This window comes from Carettochelys insculpta, chromosome 21, assembly GCF_033958435.1.
Source record: "Carettochelys insculpta isolate YL-2023 chromosome 21, ASM3395843v1, whole genome shotgun sequence".
Taxonomy (NCBI): Eukaryota; Metazoa; Chordata; order Testudines; family Carettochelyidae; genus Carettochelys; species Carettochelys insculpta.
The window spans coordinates 108,368-130,593 of NC_134157.1; the positions used below are offsets into that span (position 1 = coordinate 108,368).

The 22,226-nt window shown below is 52.6% G+C and overlaps 2 non-coding genes across 2 annotated transcripts; both read left to right on the top strand.

The window, feature by feature from the left end:
* The first annotated feature begins 3,166 nt into the window (after window positions 1-3,166).
* On the top strand, window positions 3,167-3,238 carry TRNAG-CCC (transfer RNA glycine (anticodon CCC)). The gene has a single exon. It is a non-coding gene; the product is annotated as a tRNA-Gly (tRNA).
* Window positions 3,239-8,867: 5,629 nt separating this feature from the next.
* Window positions 8,868-8,941, top strand: TRNAT-CGU (transfer RNA threonine (anticodon CGU)). Its single transcript has one exon. It is a non-coding gene; the product is annotated as a tRNA-Thr (tRNA).
* The last annotated feature ends 13,285 nt before the right edge of the window (window positions 8,942-22,226 follow it).

The window sequence follows — 22,226 nt, forward strand, 5'->3', positions numbered from 1 at the left end:
CTCGGGTGTGCACAGACCCACCGCCAGGGGAAGGGGGATTGCTGGACGTTCAGGCCATTACACCCCCAAAAGCTGCAGCTGCCGCTCTGGCCGAGTCCCTGGGAGCAGGAGGAGCGAGTGGGGCCGAGCTTTGGGCTCCAGGCCCTGTGTGTGTCTCTGCGCCCCAGGCACTTTCTCCCACCCCCAGGGTTTGTCTCCTCTCTCTGTGCCCAGCCCCAGGTGCTCCCCACTGGCGCTTTCTCAGGAGCTCCCCACACGGCATTTAAGGCACCCATGGGCCATGTTCTGCCTGTGCTCTCGTGCCAGGGGGAAGCGCCCAGCTCCGAACCAGGCAGCAGGAGAAAAAGGAACTTTCAATGGCCATTCTCTGGGCACCACTGAGCAGGGGGCCCACAGGCTCCAGGGCGGGAGGGCCACATGGAGATCTGCGGTGGGCCCTGTGGCTGGTGCTGCAGACTGATCTATTGCTGTGAGCGGCAGAGAGAGGGGAGTGTGACATTCCTACCCCCTGGGCAAGCGTCTGCTCCCTTCCTAGCTGTGCACAGCCCGGCCCATTTGCTGGGAGAGACCAGGGCCCCTGAGCCAGCCTTGGGGACAGGCCCTGCTCACCCCAGGAAGCAGCACTGCAGGGGCAGGAGTGAGCATAGCCCTGTTGGGTCAAACCTGCCCATCCTGTGTCCCCAGCCAGGCAGCGAGTGGCAGAAAAGTTCCTGGCAGGGTTGACTGTGGGACATATGAAAAGCTTGTAACCATAGAAAATGAGGTGGTTGAGTGGTGAAGGTGAGGGATTGTTAATCCCTTGTGCTCTACATACCTGGGTTCAAATCCCCTCCTCATCAAATCTTTATATTCTGCTTAGCTTTGTTGAGTTTCACCCCATTGTGCAATGTTACTTCCTACACACCCCTCCCTGAGCCTGTTGCCTCCCAGCTCCTGTCCTGGGCAGGCTTCAAGCACAGGCCAACCCTGTGAGGCTGAGCTGAGCTCTGGCTGCCAGAGGTAGCAGTGGGATGATTTCGTTTACCCTCACAGGGCCCAGACAATCTCCCATGTCAGCCCAACAGTGCGACGCTCACCTGTCTCCCCTGCAGTGCTGCTCCCTGGTGCTGAGCAGGGCCCCAAACACAGCCAGGGGTGTCGTACAATGGCAAGGAGGGGGCAGCCCTGGCTCAGCTGCCTCTGAGGGAAGGGCCTGGAACCAAGGCTGGCTCAGGGACACAGGTCTCTCCCAGATCCTTGGCTGGGCACTGCACATCAGGGAAAGGAGCAGATCCCCTGTGATGCTGGTGGCAGAACACACACTGGTTTTGGGGTGGCCTAAGTGATGGCTTTGTTGGTGAGAGCAGCCAGGCTGGGGGGTCTTCATAGAAGTCCACATGTGGTCATGGTCCTCCCCTTCTCATTCATTGTTCTCCAGTGCTCTGTGGCATTCACACCATCCCACAGAGGTGTCAGTACCAGGAGCCCCACCTCCAGGTGCCCAAAGGAGGACAGGTGAGCTGAGCTCCAGCCTGGGACTCTTCCTCTCACCTGCTGGCCCTGGACTTTTTTAGCCTGTTCTTGATGTTCCTTCCTTTAAGTGCCATGTGTGCAGTAGGGACAGCCTGGAGCTCCAGGAACAGGCACTAATCGTGTGGGCATCAAGAGAAGCTGTGAGACACACAACCTCAGAACTCATGTGTCTCTACACAGATTGGTAACCCTGACCTATTGCAGCTGTGTTGATGAGCCAGCCCAACCAGAGACCTAGCTAGCTCCAGTGGGCCTCACTCATCCAGCAGGAGGAGAAAACACTTACTCAGGTGCACCTGTGGATAAAGAAGCCCAAGCACTGGAGAGACAGAGATTTACAGCAAACCACCACAACACCAGGAGGTCCCACTAAAATTTTAACTCCAATTACAGAATTCAGAGTCCTGAGTGCAGCCATTTACACCACGGGACCTGCAAGTTTTAGCTCTTCTGGGCACCTGTGACTCTTGGCTGGCTGGCACCCTGCACTCCATGCTACCCTCCAGCTGTTTCACCTCTCAGGACACTCCCTCCTGCCCCATCTCTACCACTCTTCTCCCTTAGACATTGAGCCCAGCCCTTCTTGCTCCTGACTCCACCTGGCTGAAAGGTGACATTTCTCTGAACCCTCCAGAGTAAAGATAAGAGCTCAATTTTCTTTTACTTTAACCAGCCTGCAGAGAATTAACAGAAAGAAGCTTGGCCGTGATTGTGAATGAATATCTAGCCAAGGGAGGACATAATGGCCCTGCCTGTGAATTCCCAGAGTAATTGACATCCTGTGTGTGCACACATTACAAAGTGTGTGGAGACCTTGCTGCTGAATGTGATCTATCTGATAGACTCTGAATGAACACGTTTTTTATAGAAATGAGACCTAAAATTACTCATATCAGTATGAACTGTCAGTTTTTCTGTGTAGCCAGATTTCCACTGAGGGAAGTGTTTACGAGGTTTATCCGCATTGGCAGATGTTGAGGGTTCATCTCCATTTTAAGGATCCCCAGAGAACAGAAATTCAGAGTGTGTTGGGAAAGGTGAGACAACCATTTTCATACAAGTGTCTGTCTTTTAAAGTGGGGGGGCATGGATTTGAAAGAAGATCACTAGGTCTGAAGTTTAATAATCTACCACTGACCTCCACCCACATTTCACTCTTGCTCGCTTCACTGATCTTTAGGCCCCTGTGTAGGACAAACCCTCCTTCCTCAAGCTCCTTTTTCTGTCCCAACCCAGAGTGGTTTTACAAATGGGTGGAGCTTTAACTTTCTCTCTGATTGCACACACAGCTTCCCTCACTGACCTGGCTTGTCCCACTCACAGAGCTACCGTCACTCAGAGAGGCAGATTTCCTCTGTGTGGGGGACATTGCCCTGCCTTCAGCTGGGAGAATCATCAGTAATTGTAAAGAAGTAGGGGAAAATCTACTGAAGGACATCAGCCCATGAATCAGGTGTGGCTGGGTTTGCATTCAGGGTAGGTAAGCCCTCTCTCTGGCACATATGAATATTGACCACCCCAGTGCCCTGTAAGTAAAGGATAACAGAGCTTCTGCGATATTAATATGTCATAGATAATGAAAAAAGAACCATGAGTGGCAGAACACATGCTCGGAAATTCATATTTCTGGGTGTTGCCCATTTTGACCAGAAAGGTGCTGGTGGTGTAGTGGTTAGCATGGCTGCTTCCCATGCAGTTGGCCTGGGTTCAATTCCCAGCTAGCACAGCTTTGCTTCTTACTTCCTCTTCCCCCAGCAAGTCCCCTGTTGGAATTAGAGAGGGGATGATTTGCTCCTTGGTGAGATGGGGGCTGGTTGGTAGTCGTAGGCATCCTTCAGTCTGCATAGACTATGGATCGCGCCCTTTAAAGTTTCAATTGAGGACTTCATTTACAGTGTCTACTGTGACTATGAAGACCCACATGAGAGTGACAGTCCTTGCCGCATCTCTTGCAGAGGTGGTGGGTGTCTGGTAAGTCATTATTGTGCTTTCTGTGCACTCGCTTCTCCTCTGCTAGCTGTCTGATCCTCATCTCGCCCTTCTGAAGGCCCTTGTGTAACCCCTGCCTCCATCTGCTGCGGTCGTCTGCTAGTTCTTCCCAGTTGTTCAGCTCGATGTCTACCTCTCTGAGGTCTCTCTTGCAGACATCTTTGTAGTGCAACTGGGGGCATCCGGGAGGTCTTTTGCCAGAGGCTAGCTCACCATACAGAATGTCTTTTGGAATCCTTCCATCCTTCATCCTGTGGACGTGGCCAAGCCAGCGGAGCCGACACTGCCTGAGGAGGGTGTGCATGGCTGGGATTCCAGCTTGCTCGAGGATGGCGGTGTTGGTCACTCTGTCCTTCCATGATATTCCAAGGATGCGCCTGAGGCAGTGCAAGTGGAAGACGTTCAGCCTCTTTTCCTGGCGGGCGTACAGGGTCCAAGTCTCGCTGCCATAAAGGAGGGTGCTGAGGATGCAGGCTCTGTAGACTTGCATTTTGGTGTGAGTGTACAGCTTGTTGTTATTCCACACTCTCTTGCTGAGTCTGGACAGTGGTGGCCGCTTTTCCGATCCTCCTATTTAGCTCAGTGTCCAACAACAGGGTGTCAGTGATGGTAGACCCGAGGTAAAAGAACTCGTGGACGACCTCAAAAGTATAGTTGTCAATGCTGATTGATGGGGATTCAGCAACATCCTGACCGAGTACGTTTGTCTTCTTTAGGCTGATGGTAAGCCCAAAGTCCTTCAAAAACTGCTGGATCAGTTCTTCCCAAGCTAAAGGGCTTATATTATCCACATACCATTGGGCATCTGACAACTCCCTTCTTTTTTGTCTAAAATTACAGAGGCGATTTTGCGGGAGGGATTGAAGCACACGGAATTGCGGGAAAAGGTGAGCAGGATAACAGATACCCTGGTAACGTGTAAAAAGCTTTTGTCCCACACACCCAATGATGCCCTATTAAAGCCGGGAATGGCTGGCTGCACCTATCTGACATATAGGCATCTATAAAAGAGGAGTAATATCCCTCAAAGGGCACAGGATAATCTTCTTTGTGGGGAGCGGCAACATTTGCATGGCATTGAAAGATTGTCCTGTTTTTCTCAGGAAGGCTGTAAGGGGAGCAAGAAATTGATTTTCCTGTTTGATCCCAGGTTGAGAAAAAAATCATATCCCCATACCCGGTTCGCCATTCTCCAATCTTATTTGAATAGTGCCATACACCATGGGTCACAATCTATTGGAGACAGCTGCTTCCCCCTAAATTCAGCCCTGTCCCATTACAAACCCAGCACCAGTGGCCCTTTCCCTCCACCACACTTAGCCATTTAGAAGCATTTGTTCTCACCATTCCCCAAGTGTCATTTCTTTTCCACGTCCTTTCAAGTGGATGAGGTCCTCCGGTTAGGTCTGAGGAATTAAGAGGAATTGCCATGACGGGGACGCTAGCTCGTGAGTGAGCTGGGATGTGGCTGCAGACCCAACAATTAGAGACCTTGAGAGTCTGAGCTATCCACACTTGTTGCTGAATAAAAGAATTGTCATTGTCACTTCAGATTCCCCAGACCTTAAGACACCTGTAGCCGAGGATTAGGCTCCACCACGGACACATTTTGGAGGCAAGACCCTTTCTGGTTGTGATAACCTCTCTCAAGGGAACCGCAGGCACGGTTTTATGTCCAACAGGCAGCTGGCGCTAGGCTCACTAATGCTTCTTCTCAGGTCCTGCTAGCTGCTTACTGTCTGCTTCTGGCAACCCTTATGGGGCATAGGTTGTAAGGTATTGCAGGCTGTTCCTCTGCATCTTCTTCTGGAGCCAAAATTGGCTCTGCGGGGTCCCGAGGTGGCGCTTGGTCCGCTGGTGACGGTGCTTTCTGACACTGTGAAGCGTGAATCCATGCTGCCATGCCGGATACCTTTACAGCTGTCTGGGTAATGAGCAGTTCCTGGCCTGGACCCTTCCAGCGGGGTTCCAAGGTGTGCTTTCAAAAGCGGTGTCGCACGTACACCCAATCACCTGGCTCAAGGGTGTGACAGGTGTCAGAGGTGGGATTTCCTTGGCCAGGCTGCTCGTACCTGTGAATGGAGGTGACTCAGCTTGCATCAGCCCCTTGCAATACTGTAGGAGCGTGCTGTGAGTCAAGGTTAGGTCTGAGACTGGGGTAATGGTAGCCATTGTTCACATAGGGCATCCCGTAAAGATTTCAAAGGGACTTAATTTGTGCCTTTGAGATGGGGATGATCGAATTTCCAGAAGGGCCAGAGGTAAGGCTATCTCAACGATGTGGCTGTATTTTCTGATTCATGGGCAGAGCACCTAGAACATCTCCAAGCTGTTTTCCAATGCATAAAGGAGGCAGGGATAACAGTTAAGGCAAAAAAAAGTCAAATTGGCTTGAACAGGGTGACCTACCTTGGGCACCAGGTGGGTCAAGGCACGATCAACCCTCTGCAGGCCAAGACAGAGGCTATAATAAACTGGCCTGTCCCAAAGTCAAAAAAACAGGTTCAGTCCTTCTTAGGGTTGGCCGGGTATTACAGGCAATTGGTACCACATCACAGTGAGGTCACCGCACCTCTAAGAGATCTAACCAAGAAAAACCCACCCAACGGGGTCAAGTGGACTGACCAGTGCCAGGAAGCTTTTAACCAGCTCAAGACGGCTCTTATGACTGAGCCTATGCTGAGGACCCCAGACTACGACAAGCCTTTCCTCGTCACCACAGATGCTTCTGAGTGGGGCGTAGGAGCAGTTCTGATGCCGGAAGGACCAAATCAACAACTTCACCCTGTTGTATTTCTCAGCAAAAAAAAATGTCTGAAAGAGAGAGCCACTGGTCTGTCTCAGAGAGAGAGTGCTATGCGATTGTATGTGCTCCGGAGAAGCTAAGACCATATGTGTGGGGGCGACGCTTCCACCTTCACACTGACCACTCTGCTCTTCGATGGCTTCATTCAGTCAAAAGAACCAACAAGAAACTGCTTCGGTGGAGTTTGGCACTCCCAGACTTTGACTTTGATGTGCAGCATATTTCAGGAGCCTCTAACAAGGCAGCTGACACCCCCTCCAAAAAGGAATTTCTGGACTCAAGTACATAGGACATTCCCTATATCTGTGTTGGTACTCGGAGCATTTTGTGATTTCTCATGTAGTTGCTAAGAATGTAATGTGTGCATGTATTTATTTTCTATGTCTTATCTCAGACCTCCAGGTAGAAATCACAGCCAGTGTGGCCAGAGGCTGTCCAGCAATGTCTGTGATTTGGGGGGCGCGTCATGATCCTGAGGCTTCGCCAGCAGCCTGGGAGTAAAAGGGTTAACCTCCTCAGCCAGGTGGGGTTGGCCCGTAGGAATGGGGGGTAAGAATTGAATTTTGGCTTCTCCCTCTTCTGTTCTCTGTCTTTTCTTGTTTCTTCTTCCCAGCCATGAGGGAGAGACACAGAATATCTCCCTCCAAGAACAGCCCCTCCCATCTTCTGTGAGTGGGGAAAGTTCAGACAGATCCGTTCAGCTTTATTGTTTGCTGGTGTGGGAAGTGGGATCTGATGTCTGGGCACTTGTTAGAAATGTTCTTTTCCTCTCCTTGTAACTCAGTTCCAGGCCCATGGTGGAGACTTCCCATGTGTTTTACTTTGTGACTCTTCCATCTAGTCATGAGGCTTGCAACACGACTATTGTTGGACGAAAATAAAAGTTCTCTCTTTTTCTTTTTGTTACCCTGGTATTGGTTATGCTGCTGCTGCCTTTAGGTAGCTTGGACCAAAGCTCCAGGCAAGTGGGCCTGCCCAGGGCTGGCAGGGAGTCAGGTGTGGGTTCTTGGTATCCTCCGCTCTGCAGAGGCAATGGGCAGCATCTCAGCGTGGGGATTTCTCCGGCGGGATAAAGGCACAACAGAAAGTTCCTCACCGGATGGGAACTCTGATCTAAAGCCCAAGTGAACTGCAGGCAGACAAAATCTGCCGGCCCTGCCCAACACAGCGCTGGAGGCTGGAGTGGCGGCAGTCGGATGGGGAACAAGGGGAATAAACCGAGGGACAGGGATTTTGTGCAAGTAGCAAACCCAGGCAGCAGTCAGGCCCTGCTGGGTGTGCCCTGTACCTTGCTGCAGCGATAGGAGATGATTTGGACCATTTAACAGCCACAGACATTCTGGATGGAGCCAGCCATGCTGGACATGTTGACGACGGCCACCTTGCTGCAGCGCAGACCCTCTCTGGGGGCTTCCCTGGGCAGCCTGCTTCAGCAAGGGCAGGAAGGCCTGGGCAGAGGGGAGAGCAGAGCAGCCGTGGGATCAGAAAAGGAACCAGAGTTCTGCTTGTGAGGCCGGCACCAGAATGTGGGGGGGTCTCTGCTCTTCCCACTGATGCCCAGCCCCCGGCCAGGCCAGAAGCAGGAGCCTCACCCAGGAAGGTGTGCGGAGCCATGGATCCTACTCATACCCTGTAGAGGCCAACAATGATCCCCAGTTCAGCTCCCTGCATTCACAGTCTTCATCCAAGGCAGATGGGGGGCGGTCTGTGGCTCCCCCACTGATGCCCACATGGGTCTTGCCATGGTCCACCTGCAGCTCTTCAGCAAGGAGGATTTGTCCAGGCAAGGGTACCCCCGACCGCGGCACTGGATGGTCAGGTACATACCCCACACGGCACACACATCCGTGACATGGGGAGGGGCACCAGACACGAGCAGGAGCCCCACGACCCCAGAGGACCCTGACCTGCAACTGCCCAGTCACAGCCCCAGGCCTTGCTCAAAGGTTTCACATACGGAAAGCTGTAAAGTCAGCCCCACCCCCAGGGCACAGTGATTTGCACTGGGCTGGTAATAAAGCAAAGGGCTTGTGTGGAGGGTCACAAGTGGGACTGAAGGGCAGAAGGAGACAGAAAGGCGAAATGTTCTTCTCGTTACGCTGCATCAAACACTCACTCTGACGAGCTCCAGCTGGGGCAGCGCAGCCCATCCCCCCTCTGTGAGAGACAGGAGATAACCGTGCCCCAGAGCTGGGCCCTTCTCGCCCCACCCCTGGGGTGTGAACAGGGAGAAAGGAGGGAGTGGGGAGCACAGAGTGAAAGTGAGGGGGAGGACTCAGGCTGAGGGAGCAGGGGACGGGCAGGACTCCAGGCTCTGCTGGTGGGATCCTGGCACTGGGGCAGGTGGGGAGAGAGGAGGCTTCCCTCAGGCACAATGTCTGTGCTGGGGAGTGGGAAGGGCTGGTTGTGGGCAGTTCATCACAGTGGTTCAGCCCCACAAAAGCTCAGCACTTGATAAATTAGGTTAATAACCTTTAAAGTGCTCCAGGACGGCTTTCTGGTTGAAGACACAGACTAACACAGACACCTCTTTGTCAGGACCCACAGCTCAAACAAGGAGGGCACCATGGCTTAGCTGGTGAAAGCACCTGTCTCGTAAACAGGAGATCCTGGGTTCAACTCCCAGTGGTGCCTTGGGGGAAGTCTTCAACAACCTTTTCCTGCCTGTGTCTGGGGAACAGAAGAGCCCTCCCTTGGCAATCCCAGCCATTGGTGGGGAAGGTAAAGGCTGATGGGAGAGGGGCATTGGGAAGAATCCAGTCGCAGAGCAGAGCTCAGGCAAAGGGAGCTGGGACTGGTGTTGGGAATGTGACTCCTCTGGCTGCAAGAAGAGAGTCTGATCCTCCCAGCGCTGTGGCTCTCTGGGGCTGTCTGTGCACACAGAAGGTGACAGTGGGGCAGGGCAGGAGAGGGAGAGTTACTCTCCTCTCACATCCCTTTGTTTGTCACTGACAAAACCCAAACGAGTGAGGAGAAAAGTCCCAGAGAGGCTCTGTGGCTCCCCTGGCCATGAACCTCCCAGGTACATGGGGATTAGGAAAGCAGCACCCAGTGGTGCCTGGCCAAATATTTCTGGCTGCCTCTCACCTGCTTTGCAGCACCACTGGGCTGTGCTGGAGAGTTCAGAGCTGCAGGAGGCGGCTGCCGTCCTTCTGGAGGAAGAAGTAACAGACACTGACAGGTGGACGGCTGAGGTGGTGCAGAGGGGGCCTGGGGAGCATGGGAGGAACCCCAAAGCCCTTTGTCTGTTACTAAGGCAGGGAGGTGACACCCTTGATTCTTGTTATTCACCAACAGGTCTGTGCAGCCCAGTGCTCAGCACTAAGTTCTGGGCCACTGAGCACGAGGGAATCCCGGTCACACTGTGTGCTGCCTCCTGGCCCTCTCCAGACAGGTCAGTGCTAACCAGCTCCTGCAGCACATTTGTGACACAGACACAGTTGCCTGAGCCGGCAGGAGCTACGTTCTGCCCTGTCTGCAGGAGCAGCTCCTGCCCCAGCCCTGCCACTGCAGAGACACCCCACGCTAGTGAACGACAGGGAGAGTCTCACTCCCAGGTGCTCACACCTAGCTCTGCCCCCGCCAGTGGTAATTCCCCTCCCCCAGCTGAACTGATGCACCCGCACTGTCTGGGAGCAACCTGGGACCACTCCTGTGGCTTCCCTTTGCTTCCCCCTCGAAATGTCCTTATCCTGCTGGGAGCAAAACCCCTGCAGTGACATGAATGGTGCAGGTGGGAGCGGGGCAGGATCCCCCCAGGCAGGGGCTGCACCCACAGGCTGTCTCTGTTCTCACCCAGCCCCTGGGCAGGGCCCAAGGTCTCAGTGTGTGACGGTGCAGGGCGGGGGGGGGGGGGAGGGCGGGTGCCAGTGGGGAGGGGTGGCAGGTGTGAGGGGGAACCCGGCTGGGCTTGTGGCTGAGGGAGGAGGGGAAAAGGGCAGTGGGGGGGTGTCGGCAGAGTCTGAGGGTACAAGGGGATCAGGGCAGTGGGGAGGGGCGGGAGAGACAGGATTTGAGGGACACACTGCAGGGGCCCAGGACAGCTGGCAAGGGGCAGACGGGGCTGAGGGGACCCCTAGCTGGGCTCAGAGCAGTGGGGGATGGGTGACAGAGGGAGAAAGGGGAGGCCAGGCTGGTGGGGGAGGGGAGAAAATCTCATTCAGTGGCCAGGGGCCTGTCGCTCATTTCCAGAAGGCCCCTTGGGAGGCCCCTCTCTGCAGGCTGGAGAGCTCAGCTGGCCAGAGCCTGGTACTCATAGCACCAAAATCATGAGTTCGAGCCCCATGCCGGCCATTGAAGGGTGTTTCCTGTTGCCCTTCTCCTGACCTCTCTGGGCAGGAGAGCAAAAGAGATGAGGGAAACAGGCTGAGTGGCTGGTAGGGAGCAGGCCAGAGTCAGCACCCCAGGCTAAGGGAGGGGCTGCAGCTGGGGTGTGGGCCAGGAGAGGATTCCCCAGTTCTTCAACACGGCAACACCCATCTCACACAGGAAGAGACACCAGGAACGCAAGGCCAAGGGCACCAGCCTTCCCCACAGTGGCACAGGCTTTCTCTGCTCTCCATCACCTCCCCAGGCCTTCCAGCCTCACATCAGACTGTCAGGCAAAGCCTGAGAAAATAAAGTGCTCCCTGCAGGCTTCCTGTCGCTGCCTGTGATCATACAGCAGTTAGTACTCTGCATTGTGGCTATTACGATCTTGGTTCCAATCCAATCCACAGCAGCAATAGCCCAATGTTTGGGTCGTGCTGCTTTTACTTCACCAGGAGGATGGTGAAATACTGCAGTGCTTTACCTAGACGGGTGGTGCAATCTTCATCCCTCGCGGTTTTCAAGTCCTGGCTTGAACACACCCTGGCTGGGATGATTTAGTTGGGGTTGGTCCTGCTTTAGGCAGGGGTCTGGACTGGATGACCTCCTGAGGTCCCTCCCAGCTCTAGGATTCGATGATTCGAATCTCATCTCCACAGGAATGGGCCTGGACAGCTCAATCTCTGACTGGAGGAAGTGCCATGGGACACATGCTAAGGAAGCCCAGGGTGGGGAGAGGGGGTCTTGGGAGAAAGAGCAGCTCCAGGGAAGCAATGAGGGCAGAGTGCATGCTGCCAGCTGAGGGTGAGAGGTGCCCAGTGTGCAATACCAGCCTGTTCAAAAGTGTAAGGGTCATCTTAAGAGGGGTGAAGACCACCATTCAGGGCTCTGCTTTCTGCAGTCAGAGGCACCTGCTAGTGCTGCCTTGGGAAGCTCTCTGTGCTGCTTCCCTCTTTCATGCCATGTGAGGGCAGGGGGTGACTCATGTGTGCCAGATCCAGGACTTTGGCTGAGCTATCCAGGTGGGTTGGGGCAGCCCATTTTGGCTGAGGAATTTGGCAGTGTGTCTACAGAGGCCCATGTAAGTTATGAGACAAAGGCGGAAGAAGGGCTTATGTGGGACTTGAACCTAGGACCTCTCTCACCAGAAAAAAGAAAGTCATACCCCTAGACCAACAAGCCACCCTAGAAAAGGCCTCTTCCAGAAACAGGTTTGAACAAACAGCCGGTGCTCAGATAAGTGCTGCTCCCAAATTCACCTTTCCAAGGTCTCTTCACAGTCCTGAAGCGAGAAACCAACTTCACACTCTGGACAGTTCACAAACAACACCGTGTGGGAGAAACACATGGGGACCTATCCAGGAATTATACAGGAAGATACCCCCAAGAGACCCTGCTCCAGGAGGTTACACAACGGAAGTTACAGCTGTTTGGGTGGATCTGCAGAATGAACGATGAACCAGCAATCACGCCCCTGGTATTTGCAGTAACAGACTGTTTCTGTACGAGAGGCAGAGCCCACAGAGATTGGGTAGATGACACAGTAGATGGGTGCAGAGGTCGTTTCGCAAACTGAGCCACTCCGCAGTGAACAGGGAAAGATGGAAGGAAATCGTGAGGGAGGCGTCGGGCAGCACTGGGCACTGAGCTCATGGTTGTTGTTGATGATGACGGGCTCTGCGAATTAGCTGGTTAAAGCAGGTGCCTTGTAAAGAGGAGACCCTACGTTCCACTCCCAGTACTGCCTGGGTGTTGGGTTTTGCTGCACTTGGCCTTGGCCACTATAAGGCCACTTGCCTTTCTGATCCTTTTCTGTGACCCCTAAGGGCTGTTCTGACGGTTTACATCAGGCAGGAGCAAACTTTCGACATCAGGACCCACTTTTTCTCCCTACAATCAGCTGAGACCCCCACCCTGGAAGAGATGAGCTGCGCTCCCTTGTTGAGCACAGGGGGGCTGGCGGGGGAGGCAGAGGATGCCAGCTGTGTGTGATTGCCTGGGTCAGTGTTTCCCAATTTTACTTAGCCACAGAACCCTTTTAAACTTGAAAGAATTTCACAGAATCCCAAATAACCCTTTAACCCCTCTCAGCCCCAAATCTGCCCCCCCATCCCCAGGCTTAGTCCCTCTCAGCCCAAATCTGCCCCCCCCAATCCCCAGGCTTAGTCCCTCTCAGACCAAATCTGCCCCCTCATCCCCAGATTTAACCCCTCTCAGCCCAAATCTGCCCCCCTCATCCCCAGGCTAAATCACTCTCAGCCCAAATCTGACACCCTCACCCCCAGGTTTAACCTCTCTAAGCCCCAAAACCTCCAAAATACCTCACCCAATCTGAGGCTTGAATGTACCTCTGCTCCTCCAACTCTAGTCCGGAGGGCCCGACGTAGGACAACACAGAACTTGCCTGATTCCCCTTCCAGCAGTGGCAGAGGAGTCAGCAGTGGCAGCACCCAGACCTGCAAATGATGCGTTAATCCCCGTGCAGCTCTGGAGCCACAGGTTGCTGACCCCGACCGGGGAACCCTGACTGTCACTTTGGGGAACACCGACTGGGGAACACTGGCTGTGTGAGAGGTGACAAATAAAGACACGTCAGTGACAAGACTGGAGCTGCACTGAGATCTTTGGGAAGTGGGTGGAAGACGTCTCTGGTGAGCCCCAAAGTAGCCGTGCTGGGACTTGAAGCCTTTCATCGGAGCAGGTGTTTACTCCCTGGTGTGTGAGGGTTGCAGCCTGGCACTTAGGGAACTGGCCTTGGGAGGGATAAAAGGTCTCAGTGTGCGGAAGTTGGTGTCATGCTGGAGAAGTGGTTCCATCTAAGGGTGGGCAGTTTGGACTCCCCGGAGACGGAGTAGAGGGAAACTGGGACAATGTAGAAAGGGAACTCCAGAGAGTGACCACATGGCCCTATGGCAAACACCAGACACCAGTCTCTGGGGATAGGGGAGCTGCTCTCATGTGTCAGGGCTTTTCCATGATAGGGGGCTGCTGCCTCATGATGAGGCCCCAGAGATGGATGTACCACAGCGAGATGAAGGGGAGCAGAGAATGGGGGATCCACAGCCCCCTAGTTGGGGGGTGTGCTGAGAATAGGGGCTGTGAAACATCCCAGGAGGGGGGCCAGGGAATGCAGCAGCCACCCCATGGCAGGGGTCCATGGAAGTGGAGCTGTCATGTTGGGTAAAGGTGCAGCTGTCCCATGGAGGAGACTCCCCATAGCAGGAGTTGCCCCCTGAGTTGTGACATGCTGGTGAATGAGGCAGCTGCCCCATGGGGGGGGTTTCCTGGCAGCAGAGTGACTGGCAGAAATGACAGCCTAAACATGTGACAACTGTGGCAGCACCAGTGAGGGAGTGGACAGAACTGAGGTTTCTGGAGAGTAGATCCCTGCTGTGTGAAGGATCTGCCCTTCCATCTTCCCCAGCCCTCCCAACAGGCCATGCGCATTACAGTGACTCTGGTGGCATTTCAACCCACAGCCTTTGAATGACTGTCCTTAACTCCACACAACCACGGCAGCTTAGCAGTCCAACTTGTTTTCCATTGCACCAGAGAGCCCTGTGTGCTACACAGCACATCCTCTCCTCTGCCACTCAGACGCCAGGGGCACCCAGCATATGGGGTCTCCTCCCTGACAGTCCTGGCTAAAGAGCCATCAACGCACCTCTCCTCAAGGGACTTAGCTCATTCTTTCATGCACCCAGCTGGGGTTGTGTCCTTCACAGCACAGTGACACACCTCTGAGACCCCAGAATTTAGGAAAACTATTCAAAAATGAGATTGATCCATGCAGGGCATAAGATTTTCAAGAGACAGACAGACAGACAGATTATTTTTTATGTTCCTTTATTGTTCCAGAGTCTTAGGGTGGATGACTTCTTCGTTTCGGTCTTCACTGACAAGTCTGATGAAGGATTGCCTAACACAGTGAATGCGAGTGGGAAAGGGGTAGGGTTAGAAGTTGAAATATAAAAAGAACAAGTTAAAAATCACTTCAAAAATGAGATGTCTGCAAGTCACCAGGGCTTGATGAAATGTACCCATAAATACTCAAGGAGCTGATAGAGGAGGTATCTGACCTTTAGCTATCATCTTTGGAAAATCATGGGAGACAGGAGTGATTCCAGAAGACTGGGAAAGGACAAATATAGTGCCCATCTATAAAAAGGGGAATAAGAATAACCCAGGAAACTACAGGCCAGTCAGCTTAAATTCTGTTCCAGGAAAGATAATGGAGCAGGAAATTAAAGAAATCATCTGCAAGCACTTGGAAGGTGGTAATGTGGTAGGAAACAGTCAGCATGGATTTGTAGAGAACAAATCACGTCAAACCAATCTGATAGCTTTCTTTGATAGGATAATGAGCTTTGTGGTGGGGGGAGAAGTGGTAGATGTGGTGTACCTAGACTTTAGTAAAGCATTTGATACGGTCTCACATGATATTCTTATAAAAAAACTGGGCAAATACAACTTCGATGAGGCTTCTATAAGGTGGGTGCATAACTGGCTGGATAATCGTACTCAGAGAGTAGTTCTTAATGGTTCTCAATCCTGCTGGAAAAGTAAAACAAGTGGGGTTCGGCAGGGGTCTGTTCTAGGACCGGTTCTGTTCAATATCTTCATCAATGATTTAGATATTGGCATTGAAAATATACTTATTATGTTTGCAGATAATACCAAGCTGGGAGGGGTTGCAGCTGCTTTGGAGGATAGGGTCATAATTCAAAATGATCTGGACAAACGGGAGAAATGGTCTGAGGTAAACAGGATGAAGTTTAATAAGGACAAATGCAAAGTGCTCCACTTGGGAAGGAACAATCAGTGTCATACACACAGAATGGGGAGAGACTGTCTGGGAACGACTACAGCAGAAAGGGATCTAGGGGCTCTAGTGGACCACAAGCTAAATATGAGTCAACAGTGTGATGCTGTTGCAAAAAAAAAAACACACACACATGATTCTGGGATGTGTGAACAGGAATGTTGTGAACAAGGCACGAGAAGTCATTCTGTTCCTCTGCTCTGCACTGGTTAGGCCTCAGCTGGAGTATTGTGTCCAGTTCTGGGCACGGCAGTTCAAGAAAGGTGTGGAGAAATAGGAAAGGGTCAAGAAAAGAGCAACAAGAATGACCAAAGGTCTCGACAACATGAGCTATGAAGAAAGGCTGAAAGAATTGGGCTCGTTTCGTTTGGAAAAAGGAAGATTAAGGGGAGACATGATAGCGGTTTTCAGGTATCTAGAAGGATGTTATAAGGAGGAGGGACAAAACTTGTACTTGTTAACCTCTGAGGATAGAACAAGAAACAATGGGCTTAAACTGCAGCAAGGGAGGTCTAGGTTGGACATTAGGAAAAAGTTCCTAACTGTCAGGGTGGTCAAACACTGGAAAAAATTGCCAAGGGAGGTTGCATAATCCCCATCTCTGGAGATATTTAAGAACAGGTTGGATAGATATATATCAGGGATGGTCTAGACAGTACTTAGTCCTGCCACGAGGGCAGGGGGCTGGACTCAATGACCTCTCAAGGTCCCTTCCTGTCCTAGCACTCTATGATTCTGTGATCAATAGATGCCAGTAAATATCCATTTCACTCCAGAAACTGAAATTCCAGTTTGGAATTACTGAAGGGCACAGACAGGGCCCAGAGGAATGAGGCGACGGGAGCCCTTGGCAGAGTTGGATTTCAGGCTGTGGAGTTCTGAGGGTTCCAGATGTGCTCTTGACAGTTTTGGTTTTAACGGTTACAAAGTTTGCAGTTTGGAGTGGGTGTCTGCTGCCATTCAGTAATTACAGTCTGAGCACCGTATTGTTTCACCTCCTCCAATTCAGAGCTTCCCACGGCTCTGCCCATTGAAATGGATAAAACCTTTGCATCTGGGAGTGTGTCAGGAGATAAATGTAAAATACTATAAATATTAATTCTGTCAGAACTATGGATTAAATTCACTGAATTCTGCCTTGGGCTGAATATCACCCCTTAGACACACCCAGTTCTGGCAGCTTATCAGGATTGGGGGATTCTGGTGTCCACGTGCAGCCCCAGTGACCTGCCACAGCAGCACAAGTGGCAGATTGCAGGCTGGGTGCCCAAGTGTGGTTGGCTTTTCCCCAAAGCCCCCAGGGCTGCAATGACACCAGCTGGCTCTGCCCACTCCAGCCAAGAGCCGAGTCAGTTCCGGGAAGGGGAACGCCCAGTATTTGCTGCAGGCCGGGCCTAGTCTGAACTGAGGAAGCTGAAACTAGCCCTGTTCCCCAGCCCAGAGGGAGCCAGGGCTGCAGTGAGCCCTGTGAAAAGTCTCCAGGAGGAAGCTTCGTGTCCCGTCTGTCTGGAGCATTTCAAGGACCCCGTGATTACAGAGTGTGGGTACAACTTCTGCCCAGCCTGCCTCAGTCAGTGCTGGGGGGGCCCGATCCAGCCCCCTCCTGCCCTCAGTGCAGAGAGACTGTGTGGCAGAGACACCTCCGGCCCAACAGGCAGCTGCAAACGTAGTGGAACTGCTCAGAGGGCTGAGTTTGCTGGCAGTGAAGGGAGCCGGAGGGGACGGGGTGTGTGGGGAGCACCAGGAGGCTCTGAAACTGTTCTGTGAAGAGGATCAAAGCCCCATCTGTGTGGTCTGTGACGGACCCTGGGCTCACCGCGCTCACACGGTGCTGCCCACAGAGGAGGCTGCCCAGGAGCACAAGGGCTGGAAATTCAGTCTTACATTTCAATCTAATCACTGGCTAATTTGATTGGCACTTTCCTGACACACTCGTCATTCAGCCCGTGAAGCCTTCCTGGCGCAGGAGAGGCTGGAAGGAAATAACGGATCTCTCAGTGCAGGAACAGAGGCAAACTCTCCAGTGTCAAAGGAGAGCTGGTGTGGGGCACTTCCTGTGAGGTACTAAACCCTTCTGCAGGGCAGCCCCCGCTGGGGAACTGGGGCCACTTGGCACCGAGGGGAAGGGGTTAAGGGACAGTGAGGCTAACTCATAAGGGCTGGGGGGTGGTTTACGCCAGAGTGCTGCCTTTGGGCTGGAGGAGAGGAAATTGAGAACTGGAGTTGCTATCAGTGACTTATATCATAGAATTTCTTGATATTACCTGCGTTTCCATCTCAGTAGTTGTGAGAGACCCTGAGGAGACCTGGACTTTGTGCAACACACTTATACATGCTTGACTCCACCTGCTGGGTAGCCGAATGTGAGGTGTATTGGTGTAGTGACTGCGACCTCTGGTAGATAGTAAGAAGGCTTCCACCCCTCCTCCCTGTGTCATGGGTTCACATCCCATCCTAGGCAGTTTCTTTCCTCCCTTGATATTGATTGTCTCAGCCAATACAGCAGCTCTCTCCGAGCTTGCGCTGACGTCTTGGCCTTTGGTAGCACACGGCTGTTCTTGTTCTCCGATTTGGTAGAAGCAAAGACAGTACAAATTGTGAGGGGCACAGTTCTCGCCAGGCACATAAAAGAATGAAAAATTCCTGGAGGAGAGCTGTCTTGGTGGCTGTTAGCCTGAGCAGCCAGGGATGGAAACCTATGGATGGAACAGCTCTGATAACAGACACACCCCAAGAGCAGCCCCCCTCTTTTGCTTTCACTTACCCCAGCTCTGCCCTCCCCACATCCGCTGCTGCTGCTCCCTGGAGCCTTTTCCAGGAGCACACACCCAGCTGCCTGCAGTTCTGTCCCTGAGGCCAAGGGAGGAGGGTTGATCTCACATCACAGGAGCTGACAGGAGCTCCACTCCATGGAACGGGGCCCTTGGCTTTGCCTGCCCACCAGCCTTTCTCCTCCCTTGAAGCTCTGTGCATAGGCAGGGGGAGTAGGGGAGCCCCTGGATACGTTACAGCTCATCTCTGACAACTCTGGTCCCTCTGTGCAGCTGGCTGGGTGGGAAAACCCAGGTAGGAGTTAGAGACTCTCACTGCCGGTACATCCATGGCAGGACATTGGTGCTGTAGTTCTGGGGGGTGTTCAGAGAGATCCCTTGAGTTCTACAGAGCAGTGAGAGGAGACGGGCAGTTGGAGTCACCCAGCTCTGCCCCTCCTGCCAGGCTGATGTGTGTGGAAATGCCGCGTTTTCTTCTGCCCATGAGGGGAGGGTGGGAAAGAGCCTCTGCGAGATCCTGAACATGGACTTATCTCACGTGACTGGAGAAGCTGAAATGAGACTATTTCTTGTGGTCAAAGGTGGGTGTGTCAGGAGAGGGGTTTGAAGCTGTCTCTCCCCACCGAGACCAGAACACCCAATTGAGAGCAAGACAGAGCCTGCAGTCAGGCACTTGTGAACACTTTGACACACACATTTGACTTATACACACTTGACTCCATCTGCTCTGTGCTGGAATAGGAGGTGCATTGGTGTAGTGACTGCTCCTTCTGGTAAACAATGCAGTTGTTTATCCCCAGTGTCATGGATTTCACATCCCAGCCTAGGCAGTTTCTTTCTTGCATTGATATTGATTTTCTCAGCCAATACAGCAGTTCTCTCCCAGCTTGCACTGATGTCTTGGCCTTTGGTAGCACACGGCTGTTCTTGTTCTCCGATTTGGTTGAAGCAAAGACAGTACAAATTGATAATTCCATCCTCTTTGGAGTGTGGCAGAGGATTTTCTTCACTTCATTTCTATCCTCACCTGCCCAAGGAGGAGAGAAGAAAACTTTTCCCCAGCTGACTGTCCCCCTTCAGTGCTCTGCAGCTTCAGGGCTTTCTGCATTCGCTCCAGCTGTGCACTGGGCATGTACATGAGCTATGATTACCCAGGGGACGGTGAGAAATGTGGAGCTCGGTGCTCATCCGACTCACTTACACAAGGACAAGAGATGGAAAGTTCAAAAGTGTGATGGGAAAAGTGTCATTGAGAAGGGGAAGGTGATGGTTTGTGTTAAATAAACCTGGGGCCTGCCGGAGGGGAGGTGGCAGCCTGGCTGGGGTGTCTGTGGCTGTCTTCAGGGCAGGCATGATGGTGACCCCCTGAACAGTATGAAACATACCTGCTATTGGGAGAAAGCTTTTGCACATGCTGGGGACAGGAGCGGAGCAGTCACTGAAGCAGGCAGCTTGTACGCCATTACCTGTGCACGGGCTTAGAGCTGGGGAGAGCAGTAAAGGTGGAACAAGCCTGCACTGCTGTGAGGAAAGGGACACTGAGGCAGTCCTACTGAGGAGTTTAAGTCAGATTGCAAGAGGCAGAGTCCCGAGCTCTGTGCTTTACACCAGAGGACTGGCTGCTTGTGTATAACTGACTCTTTTCTCCCCCAGCTTACAAGCTGCACACTGCCTTTATGGCTTCCTTGCATCTGCTCCCTCTCCTGGGCCTGACAGGGCTGTGACTGTGCTGCTGGACCTCCTGTGCACTGGGACTGGAGCCTGGGAACGCCACGTCTGCCTCTCCTAAGTGCTCTGGGTGCAACCAATGGCAAGAAGAAAATCCATTGAGGTTCTTGCATTTTGCTGTCCTGGTTTGTTGAAGGGGTCCCTGGGTGGTGGCAGGAAACATTGAGCAGATATGAACATTGTTCGTTGGAATGTTTGTCTCTGTTTCTCCTCCTTGTGAGAAAGGCGAATTGGAGAAGCTATTGCACCACTGCTATTGATGAAGTTTTTAGAAGTTCTTCGTGCCCTTTGCTTGCCCGTTCTTCAAAGGGAAACTTGCTGATGCACTGGGTCCCGAGAACACTTCAGAAAAGCACCAAAATGTCAGTGTGTATTTTCTGCAGTGTCGTGGTTAGCACATGGGTCTAACTTGTAACTAGTCGCTTGTTCTAAGCCAATTAGAAACAGTCCTGCTTCCTCTTCTGTGGGGCCAGCTCATTTCTGGAAGAATCCTTAACAGCTCTGCCTTCTTCCTCATTGGTTTTTTTTTTTCCTTTCATGAAACTTTCATATCTAAGGATGGGGGAGAATAGGAGCCAAAAAGAGCTCCCATCACTTGGGTGCTTGGTTGCCACCTATTTTGCAGAGATGATGATAGAAGAATTTCAGCCCTCAGGGTGGGAAACTGGCAGTTTCTCCTTCATCCATTTCTTTTCAGCTAATGTCAAAGCACGTCCCAGCATTAGGTCTGGGTGACTGTGTATAAAAACCTGCTGTGCTGAAGAACGGCTGTTTGGTGTTGAAAGAGTTGTGCTACAGTTGTGTACGGAAACTATCTGCCTGACTCCTAAAACTGTCTTTCCTTTCCCTGGATGTTCTGGCCTCCTGAAGGAAAGGTGGGTTCAAATCCCCTTCCTGAGGCGAGTGGCTTTCTCCACATGCTGAACTGGCCTTGATTCAATGCATCTCCGAACAACTCACCAGCGGTTGCTTTGGATTTCTGTTAGAGCAGGGGGAAGACTGAGGCAGAATTCAGATATGAACCTCTCAGGAGAGTGAAGGTGAACCTCCCACTCTGACCACACAGTCAAGGGGCCAACACCCACCATCTGCACCAGGCTTCTCTTCTCTGCTCTGAGAACTGCATGAATGCCAGCTCTGTAATGCAGCACAGAGGCTGTGTCACCAGCCCCACCTGGTAGCTGAGCCTTGGGTTAGTTGGCTGGTCTCAGCCTGTGGCCAGAAGGATGCCACGGGAAGGGGAGGAAGAGACACACCTGTCTGTGGTGCGTGCAATGCCCTGGGGGTGTGGAAGGGATGGGAGAAAAGAAAACAGGCTGAGTCCCTCTCTGCTCACACAGGGGATGGGAACTGCTGTGGAGATTTCAATAGCATCAAGGGACTCAGAAAGAGCCAAAGGCATTAACTTGATCCCATCAAACTCCCTTTTACACTTCCCTGTTTCCTTCCCTCCCCTACTGCTCTGCCTCTGGCTTTTAAAGCTGCTCACTCAGCTCAGGCCTTCCCCCTCCTTAGCCACACAGGGGCAGGCTGAGCCTCAGGCTGATCAAAGGCAACCAAGGGAACAAGGGATCAAACCCTCCCAGACACACAATCCCACCTGACACCATCACAGAAATCAGCTGCAATCAGCATCAAACAGCAAACACCCAGCGAACTCACTTCACTCCCACCAAACCACAGTGCACTCACTGGCACCTCTCCAGCAGCGCCTTCTGCTGCTCCCCGTCTTACGCTCCCCTGTCTCAGGCCCCTGGCCAAGACTCCATGTTAAGTCACCTAAATTGTTCTGTCCCAAATCAGGCCTAGTTGGTAGACAAACGACTGGGGGGTCCCAGCCACCGTTCCCTTTTTGCTGCCTTACAAAAAGAGACTTGGGGAGAAAAATCACCTACTTGAGCAAGTTCCATCTTTGTGCTGCAGCCGCCGTCGGTGTTCCCTGTAAGCTGTGGGCTCGTGCGAGTGCTCAGCAGAGTTTCCAATGCTCCCCAGCCCGTTAGCAGAGCATCCCCAGCTCGGTTTCTTGTTTCTACTCATGGTGCACATTTGCTCAGACCCGAGTGTGCATAAAATGCATTCCACACCTGGGTGGAAAAGGTCAGAGGGAACACTGACCCCCCAACTCCTGGGACCCGACACCATTTTCATCCCAGCCCTGAAAAATGGCCTCATCAGATTGGGTTGGGCCAGAAAGAGCTGGATCATCGCTTAGTAAATAATATTTACAGCCCAAGGCAAAGGGCACAGACCAGGCTTTCACCATTTGGAGCTGGAAGACCATGAGCATCAG